This window comes from Equus asinus, chromosome 7 (genome assembly GCF_041296235.1).
Source record: "Equus asinus isolate D_3611 breed Donkey chromosome 7, EquAss-T2T_v2, whole genome shotgun sequence".
Taxonomy (NCBI): domain Eukaryota; kingdom Metazoa; phylum Chordata; class Mammalia; order Perissodactyla; family Equidae; genus Equus; species Equus asinus.
The window spans coordinates 36,704,326-36,718,639 of NC_091796.1; the positions used below are offsets into that span (position 1 = coordinate 36,704,326).

At 56.6% G+C, this 14,314-nt stretch overlaps 1 protein-coding gene across 50 annotated transcripts in view; it reads left to right on the forward strand.

The window, feature by feature from the left end:
* CELF4 (CUGBP Elav-like family member 4) overlaps positions 1-14,314 on the forward strand; it is a 304,371-nt gene that overhangs the window by 235,801 nt on the left and 54,256 nt on the right. The window lies entirely within an intron of this gene.

Consider the following 14,314-nt stretch of genomic DNA (forward strand, 5'->3'; position numbering starts at 1 on the left):
AGCTCTGGGACCTACCTGTGAAACATGAGAGATCGGGCTAGAGTGGGTCAGAGAAGAGAGGGCTCACTGTGGCTTGGAGTAGGCAGGGAGGGCTTCCTGGAGGAGGTGGCAATTGGACCAGGAAGTGTAGACTTGGCAGGAGACAGGGCACAAAGAAAATGGGGCCCTGAACACAAGGCCGAGGGGTTAAGCTTGTCTCCATCAGAAGCAGGAGCCACTGATTCCGGTGGGGAGACCAGGCAGAGGGACCAGGCATCACAGCTGTAATGTCCTTGGGCAGGAAGAGAGGAGACCACCTCTCCTGCTACCACCCCCAAGAGCCAGGGCACCAGCTAGGCAGGGAAAGAAAACCAAAAGAGAAAGAACCTCCCCAGGAACCATCCATGCACGGAGGGTGCAGTTAACCCTGCAGAGCTCACTGGAGCAAGTCGTACTTAGATTCACCCCCAAATAAGCGAGCCAATCCTTTAAGGAGGGGAGTGAAGCAGGCAAGGGACAGAGAGGAACGGGGTGGAGGGAACGCCCCCACTGGCCCCACCTCCCACAGGGCCCTGGCCGTCTGGAGGCAAGGACACTCCCTAGGGCATGCCCTGTGGTTCACGGTCAGCATCTGAACTGAGTCTCCACAGCTGCAGGGGCCCTTCGGCCTCGGTTCCACTCTCAGCCTACAGTGCACAGCCCTGCAGCCCCGACCCCCTCCCCATCCTCCCTGGTCTCAGCCCAGGTGAGTGCTAAGGCCGGAAGACAGGACAAGGCCCCCCATGAAGGGGGGCTTCTGCGGCCAAGTTGTGGGGGCTCCTTTCAGGGAGTCAGGCTCTGGGCGCCTGGCCTTGGGCAGCAAACCTGCCTGGGGGCCCCTGGGTGGAAGTGGAGGAGGCTTGGGCTGGGGAGTGTGCCTATACCCCTCAAAGGGCCCAAGAAGGTCAGTGGCCGAGGAGGGGCCCTTGAGGAGGGAAGGAGTGGCTGAGACCTGGGCCAGGTAGAGCAGACATTGGCCTGACCCCACCCCCAGCGCCACCTCTCCCACGCACATACCAGCAGCTGTGTGCTGTCTCCAGGGACCCCTAGAAAGCCCCCCGCCCATCACCAGAAACCACTCCCACCCCTTCCCAGTGACCATGTACTGAGCTAATGTGGGCCTCATGCACGCCGTGTTTGGAGGAAAGCAGTCAGTCCCACACCTTTCACACCATCGCACCAACATGCCTACACTGACGGAGGCACCCACAGACACACCCAGTTTCACACACGCTCCCAGTGAGGTGGAAAAGAAATATCCCCACAGGGACATAGTGGCTGGGGGTGGGGCACAGACAGGGGTCACATCAACATGAAATGACAGGAGAAACAGCAAGATGGCTGGTTGACAATTTGGAGAAGGTAGAAACCAAGACGGCTTGGGAGGGAATCCTGGGAAGGAGGGGTTCGGGATGGCCAAGGGGCTGCCCCCCCCCCTCAGAAGGGGGCAGGTGTGACCCTGGGAAGCCCGTCTAGAGGGAACGTGAGTCTTCCAAGGTTTGGAACCAAGGCCCCCTCCTGGGCCACAGCACCTGGGACTGGAACCCCACACATACATAGACACACTCCAGCCCACACAGGCCTTTGGCTGGGACACGTGAGGCCTGAGCTGGGGGAGCAGTCACAGCCCGAGACGGGGACTGATAAGGGGTTCCCAGGTCCCCTCCCTGGCCTATCTGAGCGTGTTTGCCTCAGGAGGCCTTCGTCAGGCCCAGGGAAGGAGGCAGGGGGCCGCTGAGACTGAACCTGAGCAGGGAGAGCCTGGCCGAGGCCGATGATCCTAGAAGGGCGTGGCCCTGAGCTCCAGCCATGAAAGAGACCCCCTAGGGAAGCTTCCAGAGGGTGAAGGAACCTCTTTTTATGTCCTCTCCAAGTCCTTGAGAATTGCCTGGGGCGGGAGGATCCCACAGCAGGTTCCACTTCCTCCCTTCCCTCCATTTCCAGACCAGGGAGCTCACATCGGCTTCCCCGCCCCAGCTCTGGCTCACCCTGCTTTCTCAGCCGGTCTCTGGCTGGACCCGGTCTCTAGCGGGATCCGAGCAGGGCGAGGCAGGCACGGGAGGCCCGGGGCAGGGGCGACAGCCTGTGAGTCATCCCGTTTCCCCTCATCCCTGAGGCAGGTGGGCGCCCAGTCATTTCACCAAGCAGCCTTCCTGCAGCCTTTCTCCGCTGCCCCTGTTCATTTAACAGCATCTTCGGGGCGTCTGTCCCCGCTCACGGTGGCTGCACTCGTGTGGCAGCGGAGCCCCGCTGGGCCAGCTAATGAGGTTGGACACATCGCATGTGAGCGCGGCTCCGAGGCCCTCCCCGAGGCCACGTTCCCCACCATAAATCCGTGGCTGATTCCGTCCTCCCGGCCCCTCCACCATCTGTAGCCCCATCGCTTCCTGCGGCTTTTTAAATCCTATTAAGTTCCTCATTTCTCCTCCGAGCATATTTTTATTTCTAAACAGACACAGACAACGGGCTGTCAGGGAGGCCTTTTGGGAGCCATTGGCGACCAACTGAGGGGTGCAGACCCGGGCGGGGGCAGTTCCCGGCTGCTGAGAGGTCCAGGGACCTCCGGAGACCCAGGGCCACACCGCTGACCCCCCGATGCAGGTCTCTCACTTCCAGACTTTTCTAGCTGTTTAGCCCCATAACTCTAGGTATGCAGTTAGGGAGCATTTAGATGAAATGGACATGCAAGCTGGTCCCGCTTAATGAAAATTCGATGTACAGAAGTTTCAATTTCCCAGTCTTAGGAGGCAACAAATGACTCAGTTGGCAAAAGCTTCTGGGTGAAGAGAAACCCCTCCGGGTTCTGCTAGGAAGCCCTCAGCCCAGGAGGGAGGGGTACACAGAAACCTAAAGCTAAAGGACCAGGGGCCGCAGCACATTGAAGACTGATCTGAAATTATGCCAAGACAGTAAGGAAACCAGGTTTTAAAAAACCGTATTAATTCCAGAGAGCCCCGACCAGGGTGCAGTGCAGGGGGAGCGGGGAGGTGTGAGAAAGGCATGAAGGACACGTGTGAACTCCCTGCGGGAACTCTTGGGTGAGGCTCCCTGAGACGTGAGGCTGGGAGTGGGCAGAGACTCAGCCCCCAAAACAGCCTCATTTGTGCAGCCCCAAGCCACGTGTCTGGAAGTCAAATCCCACAGCACGAGCCTCTCCACCTCCACTTCAGTCTCTCCCCTTTAGGGCATTAGGCACCTCCCCCTGGGTCTAGTACATCCTGATCTATATTTGGGGCTCTTGATTTGTACCCTGAGAGACCCCAGAATGAGCAGAGCTAGCCCCACCCCAGTCATGATCTAGAGAACCTAACAGTTGGAAATTCTTAAACAAAAGTAGGAGGGATTGTGGTCAGATATGTGGTAGAACTTCCTGCCCATCAAAGAAGCCAAATCCTAGATGGGTCACTTGGCCTGGGGATGAGGTGTCTAATCCTTCAGCCCTTCCCAAAGGCAGATCACCTGAACAGGGTCTGGCAGGGCCTGCAGCAGCCCCTGCCCCAGGCTGCTCCCTGCCCCATCCGCCCCGCTGTCTTGTGTCTGACACAAACTTCCCAAGCTGAACACTGTAATGCCTTTTCTTAAACATCAGTCCACAATAAATGAGGGATTCAAGTACAGGAAAGATCTGCCGGGACACTGGCTTTGGGGCTGGTGTTAAGGGAAAACATTAGAATCTACAGCTCGAGAAATTCCAGTGGGAACAGGACAGGACAGGCTGACAAAGCAGGGTGTCTGAGCTCTAAGGAGGAGGCTGAGAGAGGCTGTGGAGCTGCTTTTCTTCTTGATCGTCTTTCTAAAAGCGGGAGGGGCTGGGTAAGAGGCAGGCTCATGGCGGGAGGGTGGACACGTGCTCCTGGGGCCTCTCCAGGCCTTGGGGCTGCGATGTTCCCCTTGCACCGTGGTTGATTCTCCATAATCCCTGTTCCTTCTGACTTCAAACATAAAAGAATCTTGGCGTCCTTTCTCTCCCTTTTAAAAAGAAATTTTTAAAATCGGGGAAGCTCCTCTAGTTTACACAAGTGAACCCAAACAGCAGCTGCGTGAAATAGGTCTTTGTGGTTGGGGCAGGAGGCGACTGGTGGAAAGGGTCCCCAGGGAGGGCCCCGTGGCGGCTCCAGCGGGGCAGACGCATTATAAATACCTCGGTAAGTCCTGCCATAGGTGCAAAATTATAATTAACTGCAAACCTGCTGAGTTTAAATGGACTTTAGGTTTTCGGCTGGGCAAAGGGGTGTTGATTGATCAGCACTTTGTTTCTGAGGGTTTTTTTTTTTAATCCGTTCGGCAAGTTAAGTTGAGACTGGCGGCTCCTCACCAAATTCCCTCTGGCCCTGGGTAATTTAGCAAAGGAGTGTTTCAGGGGAAATGGGAGATTAATCATTGCAAATGGGCTCCAGGATGATATTTAAAAGCTGCCTCGTGTGTGCCCAAGCTGAAGGGGCTGATGACAGGAATAGGAATGACTGAGAGGGGACCACGGCCCTCTGTCTCCCGCCCCATCACCACTCCCATGGCATCCTGCTGCGGGCACTGTGTGCACAAGCAGGAGGAAGATTCCCCGCTTCTCTGAGAGACGGGCAAGATGAGAGAGGGAATGTCACAGGCAGTCCTTCCTGGGCCAGGTGGTCCTCAGTACTGCACTGAGTGAGCCCTGACGTGGGCAAGACGTATCCAGAGCCCTCCTGGTCCCTGGCTCACCTGACTTGGAACAGCCTGATGACAACACGGGAGTGCTGAGGTTGTACAGGGGGAAGTGGTAGGAGAAGGCAGGGAAAGACAATATGGACCAAAAGATCTGAATGGGTAGGGGGCTGGCCCCATAGCCCAGTGGGTTAATTTCATGTACTCCACTTTGGCAGCCCCGGGTTCACCAGTTCAGATCCTGGGCACAGACCTATGCACCACTCATCAGGCCATGCTGTGGCGGCATCCCACGTAGAAGAACTAGAATGACTTACAACTAGGATATACAACTATATACTGGGGCTTTGGGGAGGGAAAAAAAAAAAAGAGGAAGATTGGCAACAGATGGTAGCCTCAGGGCCAATCTTCCTCACCGGAAAAAAAAAATCATTTAAAAAAGAAAAAAGAACAGGTAACACCCACCTAGCCTTCAGAGGGGAGAGGATTTGAGCGAGGAAGGACAGAGCTTCCCAGGTGGGAGGATAACCTGAGCCAAAGAGGCCAGAAGGAGGGGTCTGCTCTGGGGGGAGGGCAGGATATGGGAGCTGATTTCCAGGAGGTGCTTTAAATGGATGCGTTTAGGCAAAGGGAAGCCTCCTAAGGCTCTGGGGCAAGGAGTGACATGATATAAGTAGTGCTTTGAAAACATCTAGGGATGCTCAGCCAGGTGGGGAGGGAGCCAGAGCAGGCATCACAGCCAGGGCTCTGCCTCCAAATTTCCTGCCCTTCCCACAGTGAGGCCCTGCCCCTCCTGTTCCACAGGGGATGATGATGCCCCTTGGAGCTGCCCTAGGTGGAAGGCAGTGGGTGGATTGTGGGGTCTTCCCTGATGACAGCTGCTGCTACTATTTTATTCTCAGAGTCCAGTCCCTGGGAAATGAGAAGAGGGGACATGGGCCAGGACTTCTGATGAGGTCTGATCCACAAAGTGCAAATAAAAATCATACTGCCTAGGGCCAGCGCTGTTTGGAGCTTGCGAATGACCAGAATGAGGCGTGACAAGGAAGGCTTCCTGGAGGAGGTGGTTATTGGGATGATGGGTTTATCAAGAGGTAGCATCTGGGCTGTCACAGGCAAAGACATAAAGACAGAGACAAGCAAGGCAAATATGTGGCATCTTAGATCTGTTTTTAAAGAATGTTGAAGAATTGGTTTGGCTGGAAACAAGGGTCCACTTTCTGGAAGACTCAGATTTGGTGCATTGTGGGTCTCGCTGCTCCTGGAATCCAGGGCACGCGCACCTGTGCTCGTGTACACAGTGTCTGAGTGTGTCTCTTATCACTCTTCAGTCCAAGTTCACTAGGCCCAGCCCAGAGTCTCGTTTCTCTGTTCGATGCTGCTGCCCCGTCTTCCTGATCAGTCATGCCCCGCCTGCTGTTAGAGAGGCACTCCTTCCCTCCCCCCCAGCCAGGCAACGCAGGGAACCAGGCAGTGCCCGCAGCAGCTGCTGCCAACAGCAAGCTAGGGCTCTGAAAGGAAGACGAATAGAGCCGTAGGGCCTTGATCCTCCCCTTAAGTCATCCAGAGCCTCCACTCAGAGAGCCTCGAGCCCTGCAACAGCCCTGCAAGATTGGCTGCGCAGCACCCCATTTCATGGATGGGGAGACCAGGCCTTGGAAAGGAGAGCTGACCCGCCCAAGACCACACAGCCAGGCGTCCCCTTTCATGCCTCAGCCCTTCTGCGAAGGCCTCCACACCCCGCTGCCTTCTCTCGGTCTGTGCTGGGCTGCTGACGCCCAGAGGAAGCTCTCCCAGCATCGATGCCACCTGACAGAGGAGGAGGCTGGACCACAGCCTTCAGGATGGGCTCTCCAGCTCCTCACTCCCCTCACCCATGCCCTTTGGGAATGGGGAGATCTAGGGGGACGCGGAGCAGGTCTGAAGAGGGACTTGCCTGGGTGCGAGCCTGGTCAGCAGCGGGATGAGCCTGTCTGTGGCCCGTCTGAGCGTGAAGGGTCAGCTGGGAGGAGCAGGTGGAGAAACGCCATGTCTGCCCAGCAGAGGAGAGCCAAACTTGGCACTCAGGGCCTGTCTGTCTGGGCCTGGCGCGGAGAGAAGCTCTGCGGAGGCTGGAGGTCAGTAGGGACCAGGCAGCATGGGTTTTCTTTTTGACCATATCAGGGACAAACCCATGATGCCGACATCATGCACTCCACATCCCAACACTGGGTAACTGGCCCAGGTGACTTTTAAGGCTCAGACATAAATGGTCAATTGCGAGTGACTCAAAACTTCAGAGAGATAGTGTCTGTTCCTAGAGAGCTGACAGACCATGAAAGACAGATGCATGGGGGTCCAGGAAGATGTCTTCAAGTCTTTGCTGAGTTCCAGGCCCTAGAAAAGCTCACAGTCTGATGGAGAGATCAGTTTACAGCCTCAGGAGCACCAGATGAGCAGCGGAGACAGCGCAAACCACTGCCCACAGAGGGGAGAGCTGTGCAGGAGGGGAGAGCCGTGCATGCCCGAGCAGTCAAGGAAGGCTTTCTGGAAGAGGCTCCCAGGAGGAGGAGGAGATTGAGGCTGAGAAGCTGATGAGACAGGGAAGGCAGGCTCCATGGCATAGAGCCTACCCAGGGAAAATGAGAAAACTAGTGGGCCCAAGGAGAGGGTTCCAAGGAATGCCCAGCTAAAGAGTAGAGGGTTTTCCGGACGATGACAAGACATCCTGGAGACTATGCAGGTGGTTGTTGATTGATGGAAGCTGGACTTGGGAAGGCCGGCCACCCACAGAGAGGACTGGACAGGCTGTCATGGAGACCAAGGAGAGCCAGATGCAGCCTCCAGCTGTGAGGGGATGGGTAGGGGGCATGGGAATTAAACCGTAAGTTCAAGAGCCCTTTTGTCACCATGAAATACAAACCCCAAAGCCACCACTGCCCTGCCCAATTCCTGCTGCCTTCAGACCTCCAAGCACACACCCACTTTCAGGCACCCACCTGCCCTCAAACAGTCGTCTCTCACCCTTCCCAGTTGCCCAGCTCCATGTGGCCAGAGCCCTGCCGAAATGCTTTCTCCAGCTGCTCCTCACTGGGCTTCCGGGCTCAGAGTCCTTTTCCTGCCCTTTGTCTGAGCCACAGAGTCAGGCAGTGAGTGTCAGTCTCTCCTCTCTCCATAGAGAAGGTGCCCTCCTTGGGGGCCGGCATGTGCAGCCCTCCACAGAGCCTGACTGGGCACCTCAGCAGGCCTCCCTCACTGCCAGCACCACAAGGCCAGTCTCCCACTTGTGTCTCTAAGTGGGAACCTTCTCCACCATCCCAGCTCTCTGCCGACCTAAAAGCAGCCCCTTCTTTCTTCTCCCCACTCCCCCAGCCCCTCCAAAGTCAGACCCACAGGCAGGGGGCAGAGGTGGGCAGGGGAACAGGTGCCACTGACATTGGCACTCTCCTTGCAGTGCATCTTAATAATTTAATGGCTATTAGCTGGGCCGCTGTGGTGGTGGGGGAGGGGGGGCGCAGGGAGAAGATTTATAGAGAGAATTCACTCCAGGTTGGGGTTTTGTCTTCCTCTGTTTTCCTGGCATTTATCATGCATGTTTTAATTTGGATCGGAGAGTTGCTACCATCTGGCCATTATCGCAAAGAAATATTCATTTTCACTGAGTGACACAGGCTCCATTCATCACGGAGCGCGCTGATTGCCCCGCAAGTGTGGGGCTGCGCTTTCTCCTTCATTCGAAATGAACCTTGAGCTACACACAGGTCCAATTTGCCAGAAGCAGAGGCATGGGGTGGGCAGCCGCCACTGACCTCCCAGCCAGGTGGGCAGTGAGCACGTAGGGGGAGGTCCAGGGTGGGAAGCGGGAAACAAGTCCTCTTCTCCCATCACGGCGCTCCCACTTCCCCTCACCTCTCCTGGGGAGGGGGTAGTGGTGGCCCCCATAGTCTTGCCCCAGGCTTCTGACAGCCAGTCCCCCCCTACTCTCAAGTCCAGGGTGGTCCCCAGGCCAGACCACAGAGATGGCAAGGGTGGCCCCTCTGCCCAGACCTTGGGCCCTCGCCTCTGATAAATGCACCGATGCTGTCCTGCCAAGAGTGGAATTTGCTCAAGCAATCTTTCTCTAGCAGAATATCACTCCAGTGGTGTCATTTCAGGTCAGGGCTGTGTGGGGGACAGAAGGGCCTCCTCGTTCTCCTCTCATCACGTTGTGGTGGTACCATCGGGGCGGGGCCTGTGGGAAGAGACGTGTCTGCCTCCAATTGGGACATTTCCAGAGTGTCATCCTTGTATCTGCCCGCTGCTGACTGCAACATGTCATCAGGGGCCACCGAAGGCCTTGTCAGCCATGGGCCTGGAACTCAAGCATAACGCTGGACACCCGAGGGGCACTGTTACAGAGCATCCCCTGATTGGGCCGAGCCCCCCTTTAAGTCCACTGAATAAGCAGGCATCCAGATCTGCAAAACAGAGAAAGGAGAAGAAAACTTCTTTCCATCCATTTTAGATAGTGAGTCAGGGCACCCAGAATTTGCTGGGCCCTTCTGTCTTCCCTGCCCCAGTGGGGGTTCAGACTCAGCATGAAGACACCAGCTGAGCAGCGTCCCCCCGACCCCGAGCATTAGACACTCCCAGGAGGGGAGTGAATTAGAGTCAGACACGACTTCACAGGGGAGATGTTTGGCAAAAAGGCAAAATCAGACAGGAGGGCTTTCTACTTCCCCAGGTCTTGGCAGGAGCCCAGGGGTCATCTGACTTTCCTGATCTCTGTCCTGGAAACTGTGGCCCGACTCGGAGACGCTGACCCCTTACTAGGACTCCTGTGCCCTCCTCGCCCTGTACAGATGGGCACACCAACATGATTCTTGGGTACAGGAGGTTTACAGTCTAGCTAGGACTGGGGTGAAACCAAGGAGGCCATGAAGAGAACTCAGATCAAAGCACTAAGTCACCACAAGTGAGAGCCATAAGCTGCAGGACCGGAAACCAAGCGACAGTAACTGCCCCCTGCATGGACCAGTCCTTCCGCAGGGCGCTGTTTCTTCCTCTCCCTACTCCATGACTTGGGTATTACTGCTCCCTTGTAGAGATGAAGCAACTGAGGCCCAGAGGTTAACTTGCTCGGGATGGTGATGCAGATGGGTGGTGGGTGCATCTGGGAAGGACGCCAGGCCCCTCTGATTCCCAGCACCGCACTGTGGGTGTGAAAAAAGCATGGATGACTTTGAGCGTCAGGTAGCATTTCAATTGGATAGGATGGGAGCAGCGACATTCCAGGTAGGGGGACCTGCCTGCCTGTCTCACCCTCTGGTTTTCCATCCTGGCACTTGTTGAACTAAATTAGCTGTCCTCCGCCACAGACCCCTCCTCCCCGCTTCCGGCAGCCTGCAGTGAGGCCTCCGCCTCCTGGTGGAACAAGGGGACTCTCGCTAAGCCGGCGAAGGGCCCCTCCCCGCCCCCCTAGGAATGCGGCGCTGCCCCCTCCTCCCTTGGAACTCATTCCGTGACACCAGCAGCTCTGAAACATCTGCTCCTCCATCCCGGACCCGCAATTTGAATAAATTACCCCGACGTGGCGGCAGCCTGTTATTAATGGCTTGAGTTTTATAAGATGCTTTAGTTTAATAACACTGTATCCCGGCGCTGCGCTTCTCCCAGATATTTTTATATTTCGCCTCTTCTCCTCCTCCTGCCTCCCTCCATCCTACCGCCGCCTCCAGGGCTCCGGTCCCAGGCGACAACCCCCCAAGGCCCCATCCTCGCCCCGCTAGCTTGCACCTCGGAACCCGGGGACCACCAGCCCCCACCGGCGCGCCGCCGCCGCTTGTCCCCCACCGCGCAGCCGGACCGAGTCTACCCTTCTGGGTGATCCACGCGCGCGCCCCTCGCCGTCCGTCTCAGGGCCGCGGGGAAGAGGGGACCACGGCCAGCTTGATTGCTTCTCTCCCAGACTCCCCCAAAGGAAGCCCACAGGGACGGAGCGGCTGAAGGCGGGGCCGTGCGCAGGGAACACTGTCCCCAGGCTCTGGTTCTGCACCCCCTACCACCCCATCGCAGAGGCTCTGCCGCCTTTGGAGACCCGACAGAAGCCTCGGGAGCGAACCCACCTCTCCCCAGTTGAGCTGATAGTGCTGGAAGGTTGGGAGAGGCCGAGGCCGCAGTTTATTTCTTTATTCGCTGCACCTGGTTCCTCGTCCTTTTGTTCGTTTGCGCTCATGCTCCACACACCACCTTCCTGCAGCCCTCCGGGGTTACCTCCATTACCCCTGATCTGGCCCTTTGGGCGCTTTCTACATGCCCAGACACACCCCTGCCCCCATGCCCTCTGTCGCCTGTCTTTTCTCCCCAAAGCCTGCCAGCCTGCTTTCTCATGGAACCCCCTGGGGCCTCGCCAGCCCTTCTAGAACATCCCGGGTTTGATTAACAGCAGGTGCTCATAACTGTGCGTTGCTTCAACAAGCTTGCCTGTCTGTGTGGGTGAGGCTTCCTGCAAAGAATGGGTGCACTCGCTGAGAGGGAGAAAAGTGGGCCAAGAGGTGGGTGGGTTTATTCGTTGGGGATATAGGCTAGAAAACGTTGAGGTTTAAATAAGTAGCCCGTGTAGTCATGTCCTCAATCTGTTCCAAAAAACGTCAACCACAGTCACGGTCAAGAAGTGCAGAGATGCAGGCTCCTTGCAAGCTCAGCCCCCACTCAGGAAGCTGTGGGGACAGGCCTGGCAGGCTGCCGGCGCTCCCCTCACAGCGGGGCTGTGGACCAGGGGGCCTCCTTTAATGCGCCTCCCCCCAGGGAGGTGGCCCCCCAGGATGGGTGGAGGAGCCCACCACCAGGAGAGCCCCAGAGGGAGCATCTGGAAGCAGAAGGAAAGGATGTGCCTGCCGGAGGGTAGGGTGAGGGGTAGGAAGGTAGGATGTCCCACCAGGCTGGAGGCCAGACCCACCAGTCTCTGCCGCACTGGAGAGTCCTTTGAAGACCCAAAGCCTGGAAGTGGTACTCTGGGGGGCCTCTTGGAGGACCCTTCTGTACCAGGGCCAAATTTGACTGTTTAGTTCCCTGTTCCCGGGGACCCAGTGGTGACCCTGACATGGGCTCTATAGGGAGGATGTGTGGGTCCCCTACTAACCCCCCCGACCCCGTTCTGAGGGCTCCAGGAGACCGAGGCCCTTACCACTCTCCATTTTGGTCTCATGTTACTGTGGGACTCTGCTTTGGCTAAGAGCCCCACCATTATAACATAATTACTGCTGAAAATGACCTTTAAAATATATTTTAAATTCAAAATGTCTTTAAACCCTTCACTGAGCACCATTTTTCAATTTCAACGAGTGTTTTCCTTTTTTGGGGGGGGAGCGAGGGGTGGGGAGCGGAGGAAGGAGCCCTCTGCACGGATTTCAAATGTTAATCTCTCCCCACGACAGAGAGAGCCAGCAGGCTCAGGGGCATCTGCAGGGGGCCCAGGGCAGCTGGGCGCAGAGGACGCCCTGCCCTTCCTCATAGCCTCACGGTCTGGGGGGCCTCAGGCGCTGCCCACACTCCACCCAGCCTCTGCCCCAGCCCCCCGCCTGAGCTGGCACTCCCCCCGGGGCGCTGAATAAGAGCCAGAGAATGAGCCAAGAACATGGGCCAGTTCCTCACAACCGTCCTCAATCTGCCTGCTTCCTCCTCAGTTCTCCTTCCAGAAGACCACTCTCATGCAATGTTCAGTGCCCTGCCTGCTCAGCACCCCCCGGGGACCCCCAGTTCCTGCAGGATGGAGGCCGCCCCCCACTCTGCTCTCCCGTGCTCCGTTTCACACCCCCTTTGCCCTGATCTGGCTGGTGCACCCTATTTCTCAGATGGCCGGAGCTCCTTGCTGCTTCTGACCACTCCGTGACAGTGGTCATCTGGAAGGGGAATGGACAAGGAAGCAGAGCTGGTAGAGGAGGGCAGTTTGCAACTGGCCACAGCTGCCCCACCCCTGATCTCCCGGAGGCTCACACACCTTGTCTCTCCATCAGAAGGGCTCCCAGAGTCTGTGAGCTTGTCCCTGGCTGCTGATGTGAGGGGTCATTGAGGCAGGCTGCCGGCCACGGTGAGAAGGGGATAGAGGCAGTGGGAGACCGTCTGGCCCCTGACATGGAGGGGGTACTTTCAGGGGTTCGAGTCACGTCGATACTGACAGGAATGCCACTCTCCTTCCCCACTGGGGACTTAGCCACCTCCATCAGCAGGACAGGGCAAAAGCCAGGGGAGGGAGGGGGGCCTGATGTGGTAGGGGTGTCAGGTGGGTAACTCCATCCGTCTCCAGCAGGAAGGAGTGGCCAGTGGGCGTGAGACCGTTCTTCCAGTGTATTCTTGGGAGTTTTCCTAAAATGGCCCACATTTCCATCGCATCTAACTTGTTCTCTGTGAAAGTCAACAAACATTCCAAAGCCAACCAAAACAAAGTGGGTACTGTCCAACTCTCTGGGTTTTTAGGTTGTCTGTAGTTTTGAATGACACTTGCCCTCAGCCATGGAAAGTGGGATCCCTCAATGTTGAGAAGCCATTCAGGTTGCTGCCCCTCCTTGGTTGAGGTTTGGGGCATGGCAGCCCCTTGGCCTCCTACAAAGGAGGTCAGGGCATGAGGGAGGGAAGAGAGGTGATGAGGGCTGCCAGAGCTCAGAAGAGAGGGTTCTGGGTATAGTGCAATGGGATGGCATCCATGACCTGGCTTTGAGCCCAAGTCCAGTCCTTGGAGCCTTGCTGCTGCCTGAGAGGGTCCTGAGAAGGGAGGACAGGAGGCAGGTGGGCATGAGATGCTCTGCGGTGATGCGGCTCCTGCAGAGAAAGAGGTGCTGAAAGGACAGAGCCAAAGGGTTGTGTAGGGTGAGATGCCAGCAACCATGCTGGTCAGGCCTCTCCCTCAGTTCTTGCCACAATGACACCTCCACCAGATTGGCTTTCCTGAAACCAACTTGATACTCTGTTCCCAAGCTCAAGAATCTAGAATGTTTCCCTATTTCCTGTTCCCTTTGACTGATTTTCAAGAGCCCCCTCAATCTGGCCCCAGCTGTCCATCCCCTCCATCATGAGTACAAGTGGGCATGGAGTTATTTAGAAATAGCCAGCATGAAGAGTTCTAATGCAATGCACCTTGTGGTATGGCCATCTTAAGAGAAGTATGGTGTCCAGAATAGAGGAGGTGATGGTTCTACTTGTACTGATAAGATGACATGCCCATTTTACAAATAAGGCATTTGAGGTTCAAAAGGACTAAATTACTTGCCCACAGCCACACAAAAATTAAATGGTGACAATTTGATTGGAACCCAGATGTGTGTGACTCTGATGTCTTTGCTCCTAGCCCCTTCCTTTTTCATTCCTTCTCTAAATCCTGCCTAGCTACAAATCCCAGCTCAAGGGCTCCCTCCACCAGAAAGCCTTGCCTGCCTGCATCTGCCTTCCCAGTCCTCTCCCAGCCTCTGCACAACCCTTTGTGTGTGTGTGTGTGTTTGCCACAATAAGGTCATAAGTTCCCTGAGCGTCAGAGAGCAGCCACAGCCCACACTCCTTCCTGCAGGTCCTCCCCAGAGCCAGGATCAAGTGGAGAAACCAGGGCAAATCCACCTTCCTATGCCAACAGCCCGCCTCCTCCTCTGCCTGCCCAGGCCCGGAGCAGCCAGGAGATGGGGACAGTGGTGGTGAGGACAGCAAAGCA